Below are 21007 nucleotides of genomic sequence, written 5' to 3' on the forward strand. Positions count from 1 at the left end.
TTATCCAGTTTCGCAAAGCCATAATAGATTTGTCTCGGTCATGACACCAGAATTGTGACGAACAAATGATATCCATCTCCAATTCTATGTCATCAAGACGTTTTGGTGCCAAGGTTACACTTCTGGCTTTTTTATTCTTAATAAACCACCAAAAAAACGAACAGCTTTAAGGTCATTCAACATGTGCAACCGAATCACGGTTCGTTTGTTTTTTTTTTTTTTTTTCTGCTTCCATAAAAACGACCACCCCCAACTGCTCGAATGAACCGTTCCACCATTAATGATCCACCAACAACCAACACGTATTTTAAACACGCACCAATAAATACTAAATTAGAAAAAGGGTTTCAGTCTGGTTGCCTAGTAACCAGCAAACAGTAGTCGACAGCAACGTGATGTCATAGGCGACTACCGATCTCTTGTCCGTCCCTAAATAAACGGATGTCTTATCGCTATGGGTCATTGGAAAAGCATGGCTGCTTCCACCGGAAGAGGGGAATTTTATGGTCAGAAGCAACAAATCCCCTGTCATTCTCGAAGCTTTTGTTTCTTTTCTCTTAAGGGGAAATCCCCGTGGGGTGTGTAGCAATCGTGCGAATTTGCAACTGTCCCACGTTATTGTAAAGAGTTGCAACACTTCTGGGAAACATCGACGATTGATTCTCGCTTTACTGAAAGCCCATACGTCTGTTACGCATGCTCAACAGATTTCTGACAATATTGTCTGAAATAACAGCGCGGGTTCTTCTTCTTCTAAGCCATTTTGGAGATCCAGTAACAGTCTTTGTTCGACGCCATTTTGTTTTTTTCTTTATTAAATTCGACCCTACTTCTACTAGTGATCAATGGATGGCGTCCTGGTGGATAGCCAGTTGGTATAATCACAGTCCTCCCTACACCGATGGTTCGACTGTCGATGATCCTTCTCAGATAGCAAACAAACTAGATGAGTATTTTGCATCTACATTCACACATGAGGAATTATTAAGGTTTGAAAATGGAAGAAGGTTATCAAACTGTAGCAGGATACTTAATGATTTTGTAATAACTGAAAGCAAAGTGGAGGAGAAACTGTTGAAGTTAAACGTAAGAAAAGCACCTGGGGTGGATGGGATCTATGCAGTTATATTAAAGGAGGCGGCAAAGCAACTAAGCAAACCCTTAGTCAAAATTATGAGAGCTTCCTTGGACTCAGGGGAGGTTCCCACGGACTGGAGATGTGCAAATGTATCCCCAATTTACAAAGGGGGGGAATCGAAGGGTGACACGAGTAATTACAGACCAGTTAGTATAATTTCTGTTCTGGGTAAAATAATGGAGTCACTGGTTAAAGATGCATTGCAGGATCATCTAGACAAGACTGCAGCAATAATTCAGACACAGCATGGGTTTGTTAAGGGAAAGTCTTGTCTGACAAATTTGATAGGATATTATGATGTGGTTACAAAGGAACTGGATGCAAAAAATAATTTTGATATCATATATTTGGATTTCAGGAAAGGATTGTTAATGACAACAATGGCAGGGTCCTACTGCAACAGGATCTAGGTAATTTAGGCAGATGGGCTAAGAAGTAGTGACAACTGAAGTTTAACCTTAACAAATGCAAAGTACTGCATATGGGTAGAAGTAACCCCAGAGAAACGTACCAACTGTGTGGTACTACACTTAAGGTGGTAGAAAATGAAAAAGACCTGGGAGTAATTGCGCAGTCAGTTATGAAGTTTTCTGAGCAATGCAGACAGGCTGCTAGGGCAGGTCATGGGGTTTTGTCAATGATATATAGGAATTTTGCTAGCAGGGAAAAGGAGGTGATTGTCCCTCTGTAAAAGGCAATGAACAGGCCACACCTTGAGTACTACGTACGGGTCTGGAGGCCTCATTTTAGGAAGGATGTAGATTTGCTTGAGCGTGTACAGAGAAGGGCAACAAGATTGGTGAGGGGAATGAAGGGATCCTCTTACCAAGAGAGGCCTAAGTTCTGCAAATTGCAGTGGCTGGAGACTAGGCACCTGCGCGGTGATCTGATTGAGGTCTATAAGGCCTTGAATGGGTTGAGCACGCTGAATTCTGATGGGATCCTTCCACTTGTTCAGATTACCAACCTACGGGGACATAAGTTCAAATTAAGAAAGGACAGATGTAGAATAGATGTGTGGAAATTTGCCTTTAGTCAGCGGGCGGGTAATTGCTGGAACAAACTTCTATCTGTCATGGAAGTTGATAGGTTAAATAAATTTAAGGAGGAACTGGACAGGCATTTGGAGGGAATGGTGTGATTTTTTTTTTTTTTTTTGGCTGATGCTGCATAAGCTCATACACTTGCTTTCTTGCATCACATGCCACTACTACTACTACCCTAAAAGCTTACAACAATCAACCTAATTTAATACCACCAGTGGTGAAAACGAAAAATGTGAATATCAAAAAGGTGCTATCATGAAACATGAACACAGATCTCGCTGTTGCATCAATTTCAACTGTCTCTTCCAAGAAGCTGTTCTCCAATGCAACTAAAGCAATATTATGCTGAAGAAGATCTGTGCATTGTTCATTATGAGTTCAATTTACAAATTATTAACGTCAGTTTGTATCTTACTTAATATGAATCCTCGATGATTACACGATCATTCTCTTCCATTACCACTTTTTATCACTTACACCAGTAAACTTTTAACTCTTAATACTCTTTTTGTATATTTGTTTCTAGCCTTTAACACATGAAATGTATTGCAACTGGTATCCTCTCACCTCAGTAATGTTCACTATAAATCTCTCATTCTACCTTAATTACTCTCTGGTTACCATCTTGGTCATCCCCTTTATCCCCCTTACGTTATTTCATAATCATTTACATTCGTTACAAATTATCTCAACCTTAGTAACTAACTTGCCTAATACAACGGGAATGTTCCTTTCTTAAAAGGACTATCACTCAATTCCTTACAGAGCTAGGTTATTGAGTCCTTGAGTTCAGGATTCGAGAAAAAAAAAAAAAAAAAAAAAAAAAACAGGAACAGACTTACGTCCCGGAATGGCCGCTACTTCAAATTTCCTTGCTTTCAGGTTTCCTTCGAGGCAGACTGACTTTCTTCCATTTCTTGGGTACACCGCCTTCCAGGCTTTCTTTCTCTTCTTGGCTAACTTATCTGCACAACTTTCAACGCACAAGTTTCCCACTCTTCCATACCTCCAAAAAAACCATCACCACTTTCAGTCCGCAGTTACTCGCGTCCTCTACGCCTCACTATCCCTGTCTCTCGCGTTTTTTCTTCTTTTTCTTCTTCATCTTGCTACCACGAGATGTAAACTCCGACCACCAAAAAATCTACTCCACTTCAACCCGCAAACTCACGACCCTTTCGACCACAGAGAAGTCAGACACAGAATGAACACTTGCTCAAATTACTCCACCCCGAACTTTACTCTTTCCCTCAAGTTTGGAACACCTTCTCCAAAGACTCCAACCAATCCCCATACTATTTAATTTTTCATTCCTTCCTATTTGTTAAAACATCTGACCCCAGCTGTCTCCCTAGCGCAGAAACCAATCCTTCTCTAGAGATTTCTTATTTTTTTCATGCAGCAGTATGGTCCTTTCAAGTTTGCTGATAACCTCCAAAACACTCATTTTCGTGTTCACACTTTCTCTGCTAAATAAGGCCAACTTATCCAAAATTCAGTCACCCTGACACCGTTTTCTTTTGACGCGAACACTGGACGTTCACTAATTTCCTGTTAACTTTCTAACGGTGGCTTAGATCAAAAGAGACGCTTCAAATTGGGGAGTACAATGTACATTGTACTCCCCAATTTGAATATGGGGAGTACAATGTATACAGGAAGGACAGACAGGACAGGGCGGGTGGAGGGGTTATGCTCTTAGTTAACAAGCACATAAAATCTAAGGCAGTGCATCCAGTTGACTTGGATGAAGAGTACAATGATGAGTCAGTTTGGTGTGACGCCGGGAAACAAAATTGGAGTAGGATTGTGTTGTAGGTCTAATGGCTCTGATGAGTACAACGAACAATTATACAGAGAAATAGAATGGACCAGACAATCAGAGTGTCTTATAATGGGGGATTTTAACTTCCCAGATATGGACTGGAACTTGTGGGATGGTCACTCGCACTAGCACGGCTTTTGTGGATTTATTGGATGATTGTTTTCTACAGCAGCATGTTAGAGATGCGACAAGAGGAAGCAATATTCTTGATCTGGTTATCAGCACTGATTCCTCATGCATTAAGAATCTGCTGGTAAAAGGCCCACTGGATGGCAGAGTACTAATAAGGAATTCAATTAAACACATAACTACTGTCCAGGGAAAAGCTTTTGCTTTCGTAAGGGTGACTACTCAGATCTTGGTTTTTAAATTGTGTGCAGTGGAACCAACTGATGATATTACCAACAGCAAATTCTAAATGGGAAGTAATCTTGGAAGCTACTAGACTTTTCATACCAACAAAGAAATACTGTTTCTTTGTTCAATTCTTAGAGCTAAATGGATGTCGATGAACTATTGAGACACGTGGCAGAGAAGAAAAGTGCTTGGGATGCATATAAATTATCAGGTGATGCAGAAGCCTATGGTAGTCTTGGTAGATGTAAATTAGTCTGTAATCAAGTCACAAAGGAGGAATCAAGTCTCATAATCTGCCTTAGGTAAACTAAGGCAGAGTATGAGAAGTCTCTGGCAGAGGCATGCAATTATACTGCAATCACAGCATGGGGAGGTTTGCCAAGGGGTGGCCTTGTCTGACCAATCGGATAGGTTACTATGATCCCAAGATATAGTGACTATAGTGACCAAGGAACTGGATGCAAAAAATAATTTCGACATCAGGAAGGCTTTTGATACTGTTGCACAAAGTGTACACATTGGTGTAATATTAAACAAACTGGAGTAAGGGCAAGTTGCTGCTATGGATAAAGGAATGGTTAAGTGGAAGAAGACAGAGAGCGGTTATCAATGGACACTGCTCTTCGTGGACTAACGTTATTTGTGGAGTTCCTCATGGTTCAGTGCTGGGTCCATTGTTGTTTTCAATATTTATCAATGATATTGGTAAAAGAATATCAGGCTTAATATCTCAGTTTACAGATGATACAAAGGTTGGCAGGGTGGTTAACGCTGGTCATTACGGAGAACTACTGCAACTATATCTAGGAATATTGGGTCGATGGGCTGAGAAATGGCAGTTGAAATTTAACATTGACAAATGCAAGTTATGGGTAGCAGTAACCCCAGAGTAACTTATCAAATGTGCGGTACTACACTCAGGGTAGTGAAGAATTAAAAAGACCTGGGGGTAATTGTGCAGCCAGGCATGAAATTCTCTGAGCAGTACAGACAAGCTGCCAGGACAGTTCATGGGGTTTTGTCAATGATATACAGAAAGTTTGCTAGCAGGGATAACGAGGTGATTTTCCCTTGATTACTGGATACAGGTCTGGAGGCCTCACTTTAGGGATGATGTAGATCAACTGGAATGGATGCAGAGAATGGTAACCAGATTCAAGGGAATAAAGGGGTGCTCTTACCTAGAAAGACTTCAGTTCTGCAAATGGCACCATCTAGAGAACAGGATCTGCGGTGAAGTCTGATTGAGTTGTTTAAAGCCTTGAATGGATTGAGTAAGCAGAATGTTAATGGTATTCTTCCACTTGCTGAGACTACACACATGTAGGAGCATAAATTCAAGTTGAGGGGGGTTGCAGGATAGAGGTGTGGAAGTTTGCCTTCAGCCAGGGGAGTGGTTGATTGTTGGAACGGCCTTCCTTCTGTTGTTGTGAAAGTGGATGTTTTGAATAAATTCAAGGGAGAAGTAGACAAATTCTTGAGGGTGTGGATGAGTGAACTGGTTTGTTTTTTTGGTGATTCTATATAAGCTTGCTTTCTTGCATCATTTGTCATTACTACTACAACCCCCCCCCCAAAGAAGGGCCAATTGATGCTCTCTTATGGGATGGCACTGTCAGTGTTGACTTACACCACATCATCTCTACAGACGACCAGTTTACAAAAGGCGATGAGAAACAAGTGAGAATGAACAATTCGTGTTACCAACCACTGAACCAGAATTCACTCCAGATGAACTGGAATCGGAAAAGGAGGATTCCAAGGTTTCCAACCCCTCCCCACCCTTCTTTCTTTTCGCTCTTGATTGAACAGAACTAGTTGACAATGGTTTTTCACGCCCTCGTGTGGGATGCTCACTGGTCTCTATCATCTACATGACTCACCACAACCGCCATTACTATATGAAAATGTCCATAGTTCTCCTCTATGGGGGGCTACCTTCATTTCTTCTTCTCCTTGCCTTCTATTACTTACACCCACATTACACTTGCGCTATTTTCGTAGTCCCTTTAACAATATCTTCAAGGGCTTGTTCACTGCCTGGGCTATGCATGATAAAAAACTGTCTTATTAATACCAACCAAGTCCAAACTTATAAGCTTATGTCCATAAATTGCCTGCTTGCCTATTTCGATTGACTACGGAAAAAACCGAGTGTCCGGGTGTGGAGAACTTTGCTATCAACCCCTGGGACTGGCTAACTTAACCACGAAGTGGAAAAAGCTAATAAAAGTTATACATGTCATTGACGGGCCTGGAACACGAGCCTTTTACACTTGGAACTTCATATCTACACGTATCGTAACCCTCAGACCCCTTCTTGCTGTACAGCTTTTAATTCGACCCCACCAAGATTAAGTACATGCGTAAAATTCGGGCAAATGGAGTTTTGGTTGGGGTGGCAACATCTCAAGACTCGGGAAAGATTAAAAGCCCACAAGAATGTGGGCTTAAGCCTGAAACGCCCAGGAAATTGCGCCCAACTGTGGTGATATACGATATTCATAAAGATGTCAAGATTGATGAAATACTAGAGGATATCTACCAAAGGACCTTGGTTTTACACTCGAAGAGATTAGGGATCAGGTTAAACCACAATTCTCAACGAAGCCTAAATGTAACAAGTCCAGTGTGAACTGGATTCTTGAAGTTACGGGGGCAATCCGTAAGATTTTTCTAACGCATGTAGGATTTATTTGGGATGGACATCTCACACAGTTAAAGATTACATTATTGTTCCCAGGTGTTTCAAATGCCTGGAATATGGTCATTCGGCAAGAGTATGTACTCAAGGATCACAAGCATGTGGGCATTGTGGAAATACAGGGCATCATCTAGCTGATTGCCCGAAGATAAACAGTCTGAGTGTCCAAATTGTAGGAAAAGAAAAAGAAACTGTACACATTCTTTTAAGGACTCAAAATGCCAAGAACATCTAAAAGCCATTAAAGGGATTCGTTCCAAGACCTTTTATGCATAATAGATTCAGGAAGTATACAAAATTTAAATCTTAAATTTTTACAATTAAATTGTCAGCGGTGTAAAGTAGTAACAAATGATCTGAGTACAATCACTCAGGAGCACTCAATCCAGGTTCTTCCCCTACAGGAGCCTTATTCTTATAAGGGGCTTGTTAAGAGGTTTCCCATCCGTTATCGCATTATCCATAGATTTTATACGAAAAATGCAAAATGGCAAATCTTTGATGGCTACCTTAGGGAGTCTTTTACACAAGAACAGCTGAACTCTATGAAATCTCTACCTGTCGATGATCAGGTGGATTTTTTACAAACGAAAATCTTAACGGCTTATAACCTTAATCATGTACCATGGTGGGCCCCTGTTCTATCTCAGTTGAAATCGTTGACCAGGCAAACAAGGCGAGAGTATCAAAGAGCGAAAAGAGATAGATCTCGTTCTTCCCTTGAGATAATTGTGCTACAGAATAGGTAAAACAGGCAAGAAGGAAATATCATCAGGAGATTTCTAAACAGAAGAAAGCCTCTTGGGGAAACTTGGTGAGTACTCAGGGAAATGCTGATCCCTGGGGACTTGTCTATAAGCTATTGAACAACAAGATTCCAGCCTAAGAGGTATTTGCTTCGGTCAGAGCGGCAGATGATCAGGATACTTTGTCTTGGGCACCCACTATTAATAGGATCCTTGGTATTATTATCCATCAAGGTAATGAGGATTGTGTTCATCCCACCCAAGCAAAAATCAAAATGGAAAAACTCTACCTATACCAATTCTCCTGATGAATCCCCTTTCTCAATAGAGGAGATTGATTCTGATATCAAATCAACGCGCCCTGGAAAATGCCCGGGTAATGACCACTTGGAGGTTGATGTGATTAAACGGGTTTGAAAGATTGTTCCTGCTGTTATCCTTGCTTTGTTTAACCCTTGCCTTTTGCAGGGCGTTTTTCCTAGGGCATGGAAGATTGCTAATTTGAAGATCTTACTGAAAAAACCAGAAGAGTCTGAGTCTGATCCGTCCTCTTACATGACTATTGCCTTGCTCCCAGTTTTGGGCAAGGCACTTGAGAAGGTTATTGCTGGACGTGTTTTGATTGCGTACACTAATAAAAGACTTCCGTCTCCAGTGCAATATGGATTTACACGTGGCAAGGGTACGGAGAATGCAATTGCTTCTCTTCTAGCATCACAGGCGGAGACTACAACTAAATATTTGCTGGGCCTCTTTGTGGACTTCAAATGTGCCTTTGACACACTTTGGTGGCAAAGTGTCCTGGAAAGGTTCCGGGAGGCCGAAGTGTCAAGAGCAATATACAATCTTTTGTCAAGCTATTTCTCACATTGTTCCATAAACGTCAAGAGTGGATCTGTACAGGTCTCCAGGAATGTTTCACGAGGATGTCCACAGGGGTCAATATTGGGGCCCTGTGTTGGAATCTTGTATTTGACTCTTGGCTTAACAGAAAATTTGAAGCCTTCACTATGATTGCATATGCTGATGACCGTACCATTCTTGTGCAGGGAAACTCAAGGACATCTTTGGAAATTATGGCACGTACTGCACGAACTTTCCACTTGGTCTGAAATACTCAAACTCTAGGTCTAAAACATCTCAGACATTGCTGAAGGGTAAGCTAGATACGGGGCGTCCTCCATTGATCAAGTATCGAGGGCAGTCCATTAAGTATAATTCTACAACTAAGTATTCAGGCATCAATCTTGATGATACCTTAAGTTTTCTGCCTCATGTAAGATACATAAAGGAAAAATGTAAATCAATTCTAGCAAGATTACGATTAGTGACCAGAAAGGAGTGGGGTCTGAGAGGTCACTCCTCAGACTATATTACAATTGTCTTTTTGTCTATTATTGTGTATGGTGCTGGTGCTTGGGGCTATAGAGCTACTAAGTGTGCTGTGATGAAACAGTTGTTACAGGCCCAGCATGCTGCCCTCCTGATGATGTCTAGAGCATGTAGGACTACATCTGCTGTGGCTTTACAGGTTCTGTTGGGAAAACTACCAGTACATTATGAAATCCATTACAGATACATGAATTATCATTTAATGTGAGTGCCTCTTTGGCTTCTGAAAGGAAAAGACTGCGTTCCATCCACATTCAAAAGTGGCAAAGAGATTGGAATACCTCAGATCTTGTTAGGGTAACGAGAGAATTTTTACCTTCAGTTAGAGAGTTCAAGAAGAAAGAATTTTTATGGTTTGCTCCAGGGTTGCACGGCACATTCTTGCTGTCGGGTAATGGCAGCATTAATAGTAAACCGTTTGAACTAGGACTGTCTCCTACTGCACTTTGTATGTGTGGTGCTGAAGAGAACGTGGATCATATCTTATTTGATTGTCACTACTATTTGGACTATAGACAGGAACTTACTGCAGGACACTTCACTACTGAAAACAAACCTTTATTTGTTCGATCTCAGGTTGCATTTAATGCATTTGCTACACGCGTCTTCAAAAGGAGAAACGAACTTTGATTAGTTAACTCGAGAGACTGTTGTTCTTGTGACTCTTTGTATCTCAGAATTGGTGTGCATAAAAGTGTCTTTAACTACGAGTTCTCACAGTGATTGCTTGTATTAGATGGTAACAATGTTATTGTTATATATTAGAACTACTGGATTTCTACTGCCTCTGAAGATTCTACTTTTTGTTCCTTGGTAATGCTACTTCAGTGGACTATCCTTTTGGACTTGTATTGTTTGGTGAACCGTTGAAGCCAACTAAGACTTGATTGTATATAGTATATATAGTATATTTGTTAATGATGAATCTTTCCCTATTAATAGTTTGATAGGGTGAAATTTGATCCATGATATTTGGACTCTTTCCTCAACGAAGAAAAGAATGTCTTCAGGAGCTTTTTCTGTTTGCTGATTCTGATACCAGGATGGGACTTTTGGGAAGATGCCAGTCACCCGTCACGATGACAGCAGAACAGAGCACAAAATTTACACACAACAAACACTACACACACATGATCGGTTATGGCGCATGCCCCACCACAAGAAGTATAAAAGCGGCTAATGGGGGAAACCCTGGGGCCCGCAACAACTACACTTAAACTATAATAGAAACTATAAACCTGAGAGAAGTTTTGAGGGCACCACCCCCAGATGTGGGAACAGTATTCCATGGTAGGGCGGATTTAATGGGCCTATATGAGAGCTTGAAGGACAGGGTGGATGCCCTCGAAAGATCTAAATTGAGGGGCCCATCAGGCTCTCAGTTGCCCACATCAACGCCAGAGCTTGCACTTGGTCATCACGCAACACAGCGGCAACCCCCAAGGCAGATTGCGCTGGTCCCACAGGAACTAGTAGTTGTTGGTGACTCTATTGTCAGGGAAACGGGGAACATCCTTTGTAAAAAGGATAGGTGGAACAGGACCAGGGTATGTCTGCCAGGGGCAAAGGTTGATGACGTTGTAGAGCAGATATCGTCTTTTAGGGGCACAAAAGGTGATATAGTTGTACACGTTGGCACTAATGATATTAAGAGTAGGAGACCGGCAGAATTACTTAACAAGTACAGGTCACTGTTGAAAAAAAGCCGAGAATTAGGGTTGAATTTGAAAGTGTCTGCAATTCTGCCCAGACACGATAGGAGGGAGTATATGATGAGAGCCTTGTCGATCAATTCGGCCCTGGAAAGATTGTGCAAGGCTCAAGGGGTAGAATTTTTTTCAGCCTGGACTGTACTTGTTAACAGGAGAGATTGCTTCTACAGGGATGGGATACACTTAAATAGAAAGGGTGCAAGAATGTTTGCTGATGCTATCGAGGCAGTGTTAGGTGGGTCGGAAAACTGATAGCTTGGGGGGATACAAGGACTAATAGTTTAACAGTAGCCGTAGGCAGAGGTGAAGGTGATTCTTGCACAACTTCTATTAGAATAAGTAGCGACCTGGAGCGAGGGGTGTTGGGGGTTTCAGGGACGGATGGCAGTCATCGTGAAACAGGTGGGTATATGGGATGTGTTAGAGTAACTAAGAATAAGAATAAGTGCATGTATACCAATGCTAGAAGTATAGTAAATAAATTTGATGAATTTGAAGTGTTGGTCAAGACATCAAAGGCGGATATTGTTCGGATATCAGAGACATTGGGGTCACACTGATATTAGGAATACAGAACTGGAATTTGGGGAGTACAATGTGTACAGAAAGGATAGACAGGATAGGAGGGGAGGAGGGGTTGTGCTATTAATAAAGAAAAACATAAAATCAAAAGAAGTGCATCCAGTTGATATAGATGGACAGTGCACTGTTGAGTCAGTTTGGTGTGAGATAAGCACTGCGAAAGGAAAAATAAGAGTAGGAGTGTGTTATAGGCCTAATGACTTGAATGAGTACAATGAACAATTGTACAGAGAAATAGAGTGGGCCAGTAAATCAGAATGTCTTATAATGGGGGATTTTAACTTCCCAGATATTGACTGGAACTTGTGGGTTGGTCACTCACACACTAGTCAGACTTTTGGGGTTTTATTGGATGATTGTTTTCTGCAGCAGCATGTTCGAGAGGCAACCAGAGAGGGTAACACTCTTGATCTGGTTATCAGCAGTGATCATTCATGTATTAGGAATTTGCAGATAAAAGAACCACTAGGTGGCAGTGATCACAGTGTACTGACGTGGGATTTACTTAAAGATTTAATTACCATCAGGGGTAAAGGAAAGGGTTTTTGCTTCCATAAAGGCGAGTACAGTGGTCTCCGACAGTTTTTAAATTCTGTACAGTGGGATCAACTGACGATGTTACCAACAGTAAATTCTAAGTGGGAAGCATTCAAGGAATTAATCGTGGAAGCTACTAAAAGGTTCATACCTATTAAGAAATATTGTTCAAGGTTTAGGCCTAAATGGTTGTCGAATGAACTAATGAGACTCGTAACAGAGAAGAAAATGCATGGGATGCATATAAATTATCAAGCGACTCAGAAGCCTATGGCAGATATAAGCTAGTCAGTAATCAGGTGACAAAGGAGGTTAAGCAGGCGAAGGCAGATTACGACAAATCCTTGGCAAAAGATGCTAAGAAAAACAGAAAGGATTTCTTTACTTATATAAACTCTAAAAGGAAGGGGATGAATCTGATTGGTCCACTTGACATCGATGGTTCGACTGTTGATGATCCTGCTCAGATAGCAAACAAACTGAATGAGTATTTTGCATCTACATTCACACGTGAGGAGTTATTAAGGTTTGAAAATGGCAGAAGGCTATCAAATTGTAGCAGTGTGCTTAATGATTTTGTAATAACCGAGAGCAAAGTGGAAGAGAAATTGTTGAAGTTAAACGTAAGAAAAGCACCTGGGGTGGATGGGATCTATCCAGTTATATTAAAGGAGGCGGCAAAGCAACTAAGCAAACCCTTAGCCATAATTATGAGAGCATCCTTGGACTCAGGGGAGGTTCCCACGGACTGGAGATGTGCAAATGTATCCCCAATTCACAAAGGGGGATCGAAGGGTGACACGAGTAATTACAGACCAGTTAGTTTAACTTCTGTTCCGGGTAAAATAATGGAGTCGCTGGTTAAAGATGCATTGCAGGATTATCTAGACAAGACTGCAGCAATAATTCAGACACAGCATGGGTTTTTTTAAGGGAAAGCCTTGTCTGACAAATTTGATAGGATATTATGATGTGGTTACAAAGGAACTGGATGCGAAAAATAATTTTGATATCATATATTTGGATTTCAGGAAAGCTTTTGACACTGTTGCGCATGGAAGACTATTGTACAAATTGGAGCAGAATGGTATTAAGGGTAAGTTGCTACAATGGATAAAAGGATGGTTAAGTGGGAGAAGACAGAGGGTGGTAATCAATGGGTGCTGCTCTTCTTGGATTAATGTTATTAGTGGAGTCCCACAGGGTTCAGTGTTAGGTCCACTGTTGTTTTGTATATTTATCAATGATATTGATGAAGGTATATAAGGCTTAATGTCGAAGTTTGCAGATGATACAAAGGTTGGCAGGGTTGTTAATGACAGTAATGGCAGTGTGCTACTGCAACAGGATCGAGATAATTTGGGCAGATGGGCTAAGAAGTGGCAACTGAAGTTTAACCTTGACAAATGCAAAGTACTGCATATGGGTAGAAGTAACCCCAGAGAAACGTACCAACTGTGTGGTACTACACTTAAGGTGGTAGAAAATGAAAAAGACCTGGGAGTAATTGTGCAGGCAGATATGAAGTTTTCTGAGCAATACAGACAGGCTGCCAGGGCAGGTCATGGGATTTTGTCAATGATATATAGGAATTTTGCTAGCAGGGAAAAGGAGGTGATTATCGCTCTGTATAAGGCAATGGTCAGGCCACGCCTTGAGTACAGGTCTGGAGGCCTCATTTTAGGAAGGATGTAGATTTACTTGAGTGTGTACAGAGAAGGGCAACAAAATTGGTGAGGGGAATGAAGGAATCCTTTTACCAAGAGAGGCTAAAGTTCTGCAAATTGCAGTGGCTGGAGACTAGGCACCTGCGCGGTGATCTGATTGAGGTGTATAAGGCCTTGAATGGGTTGAGCATGCTGAATTCTGATGGGATCCTTCCACTTGTTCAGATTACGAACCTAAGGGGGCATAAATTCAAATTAAGAAAGGACAGAAGTAGAATAGATGTGCGGAAATTTGCCTTTAGCCAGCGGGTGGTTAATTGCTGGAACAAACTTCCATCTGTCGTTGTGGAAGTTGATAGGTTGAATAAATTTAAGGAGGAACTGGACAGGCATTTGGAGGGAATGGTGTGATTTTTTTTTTTTTTTTTTGGCTGATGCTGCATAAGCTCATACATTTGCTTTCTTGCATCACATGCCACCACTACTACTACTACTACTACTAAAAGACCCATAAAATTCCACACACGCCATCGATGAGACTCGAACTTTGGTCTTTTCCACCCTGGAAGACGGTAATCTGCCAACTGTGCTACCCACGAGGGCGCATATAACCCCTTTAGCTGGCATCTTGTTCAAGTTCAGCATCATAACCAGGGATATGCTGCTATGGGCTCAGTCGATCTTGTGCTTGCCTCTTAGATTTTATACAGTTTTCAATGCCCAATGTTCAGCTGGAAGAATAATATAGTCGAGGCGTTTATTCAGTGATAATGAACCAGAGACGCTGGTTCATTGATCGCAACATCAAGGTCGTCATCATGGATGGCTGACTCCAGAGAAGGTCGATGTACTGGAACTGACATTACTATTCCCCACAGACCTGCAAAACCTACAAAATCAGCCCTTCTTAACATAATCCCCACCCACCATCTCAATAAATCTTTTGCCGTTCACTTTGCAGTCTTCGTGCGTGAAGAGGTACAGAAATTGGCTATTAGAACAGCAGGTTCGACATTGTTGATAGTGAGGTAGATAAAGACCGCGTGCTTTCTTTTCAATTACAACTTCCGATATATTACGCAAGAGACAGGAAGTGGACCATGACCAATAGAAAACGGAGAAAGACTTGTGCAAATACAACCATAAATAATACCCCACAGAATGAAGAGAGTGGAGGGGAGGGAAATAAGAATACTTCCAGACGAGGGAGGCACATTTATAAGATATAGGATTGAATACCAACACGGTTTCCTCAATTTAAGGAAAATAAATGTATCCGGTGCAGTACTGGCAAAGTTTTCATGTTTTATTTAGTCTCAGATGAAGGCAGATGATAACAGAGGGCGCCACGTTGCACGGTGATTGCTCAATAATGTGTCACTTGGCTAAGTTGCGCCCTCTGATGGCAACTCTCTTGTTAATGTTAATATCAGCAAGGTCATGGTTCGAATCCCGTCGATAATGGAGAACTTATTGAGGTCTTTTCAATGAGGACTGAGTTAATTTGTCTATGGTGGAAATACAGGATTTCCCCAGGAATTTTTCATTCCAAGACCACAGAATTGATCCACAGATTAAGCTTAACACCTTATTGGTACCATAAAGACTGAATCACACATTAAGGGGCTTAAAAAAAAGTCGCACTTCCACCTATATCTTTGGTCTATGCTGATCCACAGATTTAGGGGGGAAGTGTGACTTTTTTGATTGAATCAAGCATTAAGGGGGTTAAAAATCACTTTGGTCACCCAATATCTTTGGTCATCATACAGTTCAATGCAAAAATCAAACATTTCTTTCGTGTTAAAATTAAACCTAAGGATTTTCTTCAAGAGAATATAGTATTTTAAGGGATAAAAAGAGAAAAAAATTTTCACGTTTACAACATTCCCGCTTAATACGTTAAAATGTCGATGGTCCTTGAGAAAATATATTAAAATAAGTTTCCTAATTATTTTAACTATAACTTCAGCTTTCCTTTAACCTTAAAAAAAGCACCAAAATAAGATGGGAAAATATTAGAATAACTTACATCTTCTCTTCCTCGACGGACACGTGGAGATGTAACAGCAAACTTCAACATTATGTTTCCTTAAAAGATTTCTTAGAACGTAAGACCTGTTACTCCTTACTCGACACAAACACACAATTCCAAGAAGTCTTCTTTTAGCTTTCTTCGAGGTGAATGCTTAAATGCTCGAACACTCTTCTTTGGTGGGGTCAAAGGCTTCAACTCCTCCCTCCCTCCCTGCCCCCCGCCACTTCACTGATAAACAAGGGGTTCAATATTTATTTCCCTTACACAGCAGCCAAGAATAAAGACGAAGTCCTCGGGACACATTTTAAGAGTACACCGTCAAAATACAATTCACAAACCAAACAATTGGTTGCCAAGCAACCGTCCCACTCTCCAAGGCGAATTTTTAACAATAACTTCGAGTTGTGGCAAAAGTGGCTTTTCCTCCAAAGCATCTTTTGTCCAGGAAGAATAAGAAAGGAGGTTTATGTGGCGGGCCATTGTAATCTCGTGCCATAATGACTTCTTCGAGACTTTTTCGCTCTTCGGGGGATAATTTAGCGTATTGTAGTGACTCAGTGGGGGACAAAGATTCTATTAAGACCATTTGTCTTTGTTTTTGTGGATATTAAGAGGTTGTAACTTGGAGATGACAGACTTCTTGGATTTATAAAGAAACAAAGAGGTTACCTATCTAATAATCCACTAGTTAGAAGTAGTTAAAAATTGAAACCGCCATATTTATTTACTTTGGTATTCTATAATGTGACTCGACTTACCGGTTTCCATGGAGATTTCGTTGTCCACAATACACGCGCAGTAAAAACAAATAGCCTAATTCCAGAAAGAGAAAATGGATCATCCAGTTCTTCGCAAACGTCTACCTGTTTCTCGTTGTGTAGCCACCACGTTTTAGACGATTGGTCACCAATTTCTGCCCAACTCAATTGCCTTTGGCTGGTGTGACGATTGGTCTTTCAGGAATATCCCCACAAACGGGGGAGCGTTAGCCTTTCTTCTTCGGGCCATACATGCGCAAAAGAGTCTGATCACACGAGCAACTACGTAAGTACAGGGGGTACGAAAAAAAAAGTTGTTTGCCCTTTAAATTAACACTCACGCTCTACCCCTACCTGAATTCCCCAGCGGGCAACAGGAGCGGCGTACTGGACTTCGGGCAGATATTGCGAAGACAAGAGTCGGTGTTGTCACCTTGGTCGTCAGCGGGAAGGTGAAGGAGAAACGCTTCTCCTACCTGCGCCTGAAATTACACAACCAGACCTAAACCTCGCGCTGGTGTGACGTTATCCTCGTAAAACAAGGGGGGTTGGTGTTGGGGGAGGAAGAAAACAGACAGCAAATTCAACACAACTCGCATGTTTCCGTCACGGGGAAACTTACTGAGCTAGACGCATCGGCCACGCGCCTCACAGAACCTCCCTTCTCTCTCTCTCTCTCTACCTCTTGCCAATAACTAGTTTTTTTGGCACACGAATAAGAAGACGGCCAAAAGAGAGCACGCGCATTTGAACATCCTCCTTATTGTTTGACGGGTGTGAAAACAGGGGCTTTTTATAGGGGCTATTAAGACTTATTTAAAGTATGTCGTCGGGATAAGGCAAAAGCGATGGTCTCAAACTTCCGCGCATGCGTAGCCACTGTTGACTTTGTAAACATCGATAAACCAAACGCCGCAAACACAGAATGAGTCAACGCTAAAAAAGTAGGACTTTCTCCCCTCCCTCCGTCCCTCCCCCTATTTTATATTTTTCTCAAATTCCCGGTTGAAGAAGCAGAACTTGGACTTCGAATTCCGTCTGTTATCGATTGTTACTTTTAGGAGAAGAACCTTGGAGAGTCAGAAGGAAGTAGAACAGATGATTCCACACGTAACTGTGAAATACACCTATTTTTTTAACATCCGGGAGCTAGAAGAGAGCTGCCAAACTGGTCTGACCTAGCGGGATAGGGTGCTTTTTCAAGGATTACTGCATCCTGTCACGTCTGATGAACCCTAGGGTTCCCGAATGTGGCAATAGAGACAGCTATGTGATCACCAGATAAATCATTCTGTCGCAGCAGGGCATGCGAATCGGGTTAGCCAAAGATAGGGTAGATGCAAACTGCAGAATGAACGAAAAAGAGAAGGTAAATGGTGGTGGAGGGGATGTGACCAGCGTGGCATACAAATTCCTCTACCTTCCCCATCGTGTAAATCATAAATTGACATCTCACGTGAATAATGACATCAAAACCTCGTAAATAAATTCAATTTATACGCTCGATAACAGAGATTAGAGCTAAATAGATTTTGAGTTCGAGGCTTTATGATGTGCATGTTGATGGTTTACAAGTGAATCGAAATTATAATTGAGTCCGGTGAAGGTAAAGCCGAGATGGCATCCAATACGTTAAATTAATGAGGTCGCTGTATATATTTTTATTTAACTCCCTCCCCCCTTCACCAAATACGCCCACTGCCTAAAAATCCTTGAGGTAACAGATTAAAGTTGGTACAAATTGGGCAATTAATTTCTTCCACTTTCTGGCCACTGAGGAAGCCACTTCCATGGTCAAATTCGGGGAAGACATTTTGATTTATTGTAGCTTAACCTATTTATCGAAGTCATCTTCTGCTTCGAGTAGGCAACCGCGTAACCCTCCGATGCTTCAAGGTCGATTGGATCACCTGTCGAATCCTTGCGATGACCTTGAGCGTCCACAATACGCATTAAAGTATATCGTAAAAAGCGCATTTAAAATTCTAAGTACCGTTTGAATGACACGAAAATAATGGGTCAGGTGTGGTAAGTGATCGGCAGGTCACCCTCTGTCAATTATCTTCTGCTTTCTGTCACCAACCGCGCTTATTTTTCTTTTTACCTTCTGCTTCTTCCATCCTGAGATCTTCCATTTGTTTGATAAGCGGTACGTGCCTGCGGTTAGCCACAAGGACTCATTGCGAATACACTCGATAGCAGCGACTTTGAAAAATAAATGAAGACATAAATGAAGGCCTTCCGAAGTCGGTTGATACTATCTTTCTTTCTACCCGCTAAAAGAAGCTTGGATTATTAATGGCTTCTCGATGGTATCGCCCTCTAGCTGGCAATAAAGGAAACATTTTTTAAAGTTTGCTCCCGAAGGTCTTTGGCAGATTTCGAAGAGACTTCCCTCTTTTGCGCCCCCTCCCTTCCCCTCTTTCGAAGAGACACAGGGGGTATTGCGAAAACACGATGCATCATCAGAATTACAACTGCTCGTTGAAGATGGAATGTTTCTAATTGTCGACTTCTGAGAAATGTCTCTGAGATGTCTGAAGACGAAGCGTAAGGAATAATTGGGGTGTGCATCCTCCATATTTTCTTCGTGTGTGTGTGTTGATTTGTTTTGCGCGGAACCGACCGTTAGATGTACGCAAATTCAATTTCGCAACAGTGGAGTCTCGTGGCTCGTTTTTTGGTCAATAACACCATTGGCAGTTCCAAGAAATCCTTTCTTTTCTTTTCTTTTTTCTTTAAGAAAATACTTTAGGTGCGTTTCACTGCTCAATTTGGTAGGTGAAGTACAGTTCTCATTGCCAGAAGGTAATGACACTTCTACACGCAACAAATGATTATCGACAAAACACCATCATGAAGAAATCGAAAGCTAACGGCAGTCGTAAAACCAAGTATAGCAACCATCTTGGGCAAGGAGAGAGAGAGAGACAGATAGGCACAGAGGATTACGGACAGACAGAGAGAATAAACGACACAAATGGGGAAACAACGAAGAGAAAATTAGAAAAGAGAGAGTCACCTATCCATCCACTCCAATAATTTCTCCAGTTTCTTCTTGAATTTATTCTCTTCCACAATAACGGATGAAAACTTGTACTAGTAATCAACCACCCGCTGCCTGAAAGTGAACTTACACACATCTATTCTGCAAGCATCCTTCCTCAGTTAGAATTTATACCCCCTCATGTGCATAGTCTGAGCAAGAGGAAGAATCTTATCAGCATTGAGTTTGCTCAAGACATTCAAACACCTCAAATCACATCACATCGCAAGTGCCTAGTCTCCAGACAATTTGCAGAACTTAAGCCTTTCTTGATAAAAGGAACCCTTTATTCCACTCACCAATCTTGTTGCCCTTCTCTGTACTAGTCCCATCAGCTCTACATCATTCCTAAAATGAGGCCTCCAAACCTGTATATAGTACTCAAGATGTGGCCTGACCATACAAAGGGATAATTATCTCCTGGTCCCTGCTAGCAAAATTCCTTTATATCATTGTCAAAACCTTATGGACTGTCTTGGCAGTCTGTCTGCATTGATCAGCGCACTTCATATCTAACTGCACAATTACCCCCAGGTATTTTTCATTCTCCACTACCCTCAGTGTATTACCACACAGTTGGTACGTTACTCTGGAATTACTGCTACTAATATGCAGTATTCTTCATTTGTCAATGTTAAACCTCAGTTGCCACTTCTCAGCCCATCTGCCTAACTTTTCTAGATCCTGTTGCAGCAGCATACTGTCATCAGCAACCCTACTAACCTTTGAATCATCCGTAAACTTCGACATTAAACCTGATATACCTTCATCGATATCATTGATAAATACAGAAAACAGCAATGGGCCCAATACCGAACCCTGGGGACACCACTAATAACATTTGTCCATGAAGAGCAGTGTCCTTTGATAACCACTCTCTGTCTTCTCCCACTCAACCATCCCTTTATCCATAGCAGCAACTTGCCCTTATTGCCACACTACCACAAATTTGCAACAGTATTTTATGTGCAACAGTGTCAAACGCTTTTCTGAAATCCAAGCATCTGATATCAAAATTATTTTTTTCATCTAGTTCCTTTGTCACTGCATCATAGTACGCAATCAAATTTGTCAGACACGACTTCCCCTTAACAAACTCATGCTCTGACTGCAGTATAACTGCACTCCTGTCTAGATGACCCTGCAATGCTTCTTTAACCACTGACCCCATTATGTTTTCTCAAACAGCAGTTAAACTAACTGGTCTGTAATTACTCGTGTCACCCTTCGATCCCCCTTTGTGAATTGGGGATACATTCACACCATCTCCAGTCCATAGAGACTTCTCCTGAATCAAAAGATACTCTCATAATTTTGGCTAAGGATTTGCTGACCTCCTTTCCTGCCTCCCTTAATATAATTGGACATCTCCCGTCCAACCCAGGTGCCTTTCTTATATTTAACTTCAACTATTTCTCCTCCACTTTGCTCTCAGTTATCATAAGATCGTTTGGCTCCC

The 21007-nt window shown here is 41.4% G+C and overlaps 1 protein-coding gene across 10 annotated transcripts in view; it reads right to left on the reverse strand.

Annotated features, from left to right (window-relative positions):
• LOC150075865 (tensin-1-like) overlaps positions 1-21007 on the reverse strand; it is a 405993-nt gene that overhangs the window by 260475 nt on the left and 124511 nt on the right. For 2 of the 10 annotated variants that reach the window (XM_090388067.1, XM_090388068.1), the window contains exon 1: positions 16503-17040. The exons of 7 other annotated variants lie outside the window; for them this stretch is intronic. The gene's annotated coding sequence lies outside the window, so the exon portion shown is untranslated. Of the gene's footprint in view, positions 1-15738; positions 15757-16502; positions 17041-21007 lie in introns of those variants that run through there. One more of the 10 variants, XM_090388065.1, reaches the window with a different exon arrangement.

This window comes from Mastigoproctus giganteus, chromosome 13, assembly GCF_048544385.1.
Source record: "Mastigoproctus giganteus isolate SK-2022 chromosome 13, ASM4854438v1, whole genome shotgun sequence".
Taxonomy (NCBI): Eukaryota; Metazoa; Arthropoda; class Arachnida; order Uropygi; family Thelyphonidae; genus Mastigoproctus; species Mastigoproctus giganteus.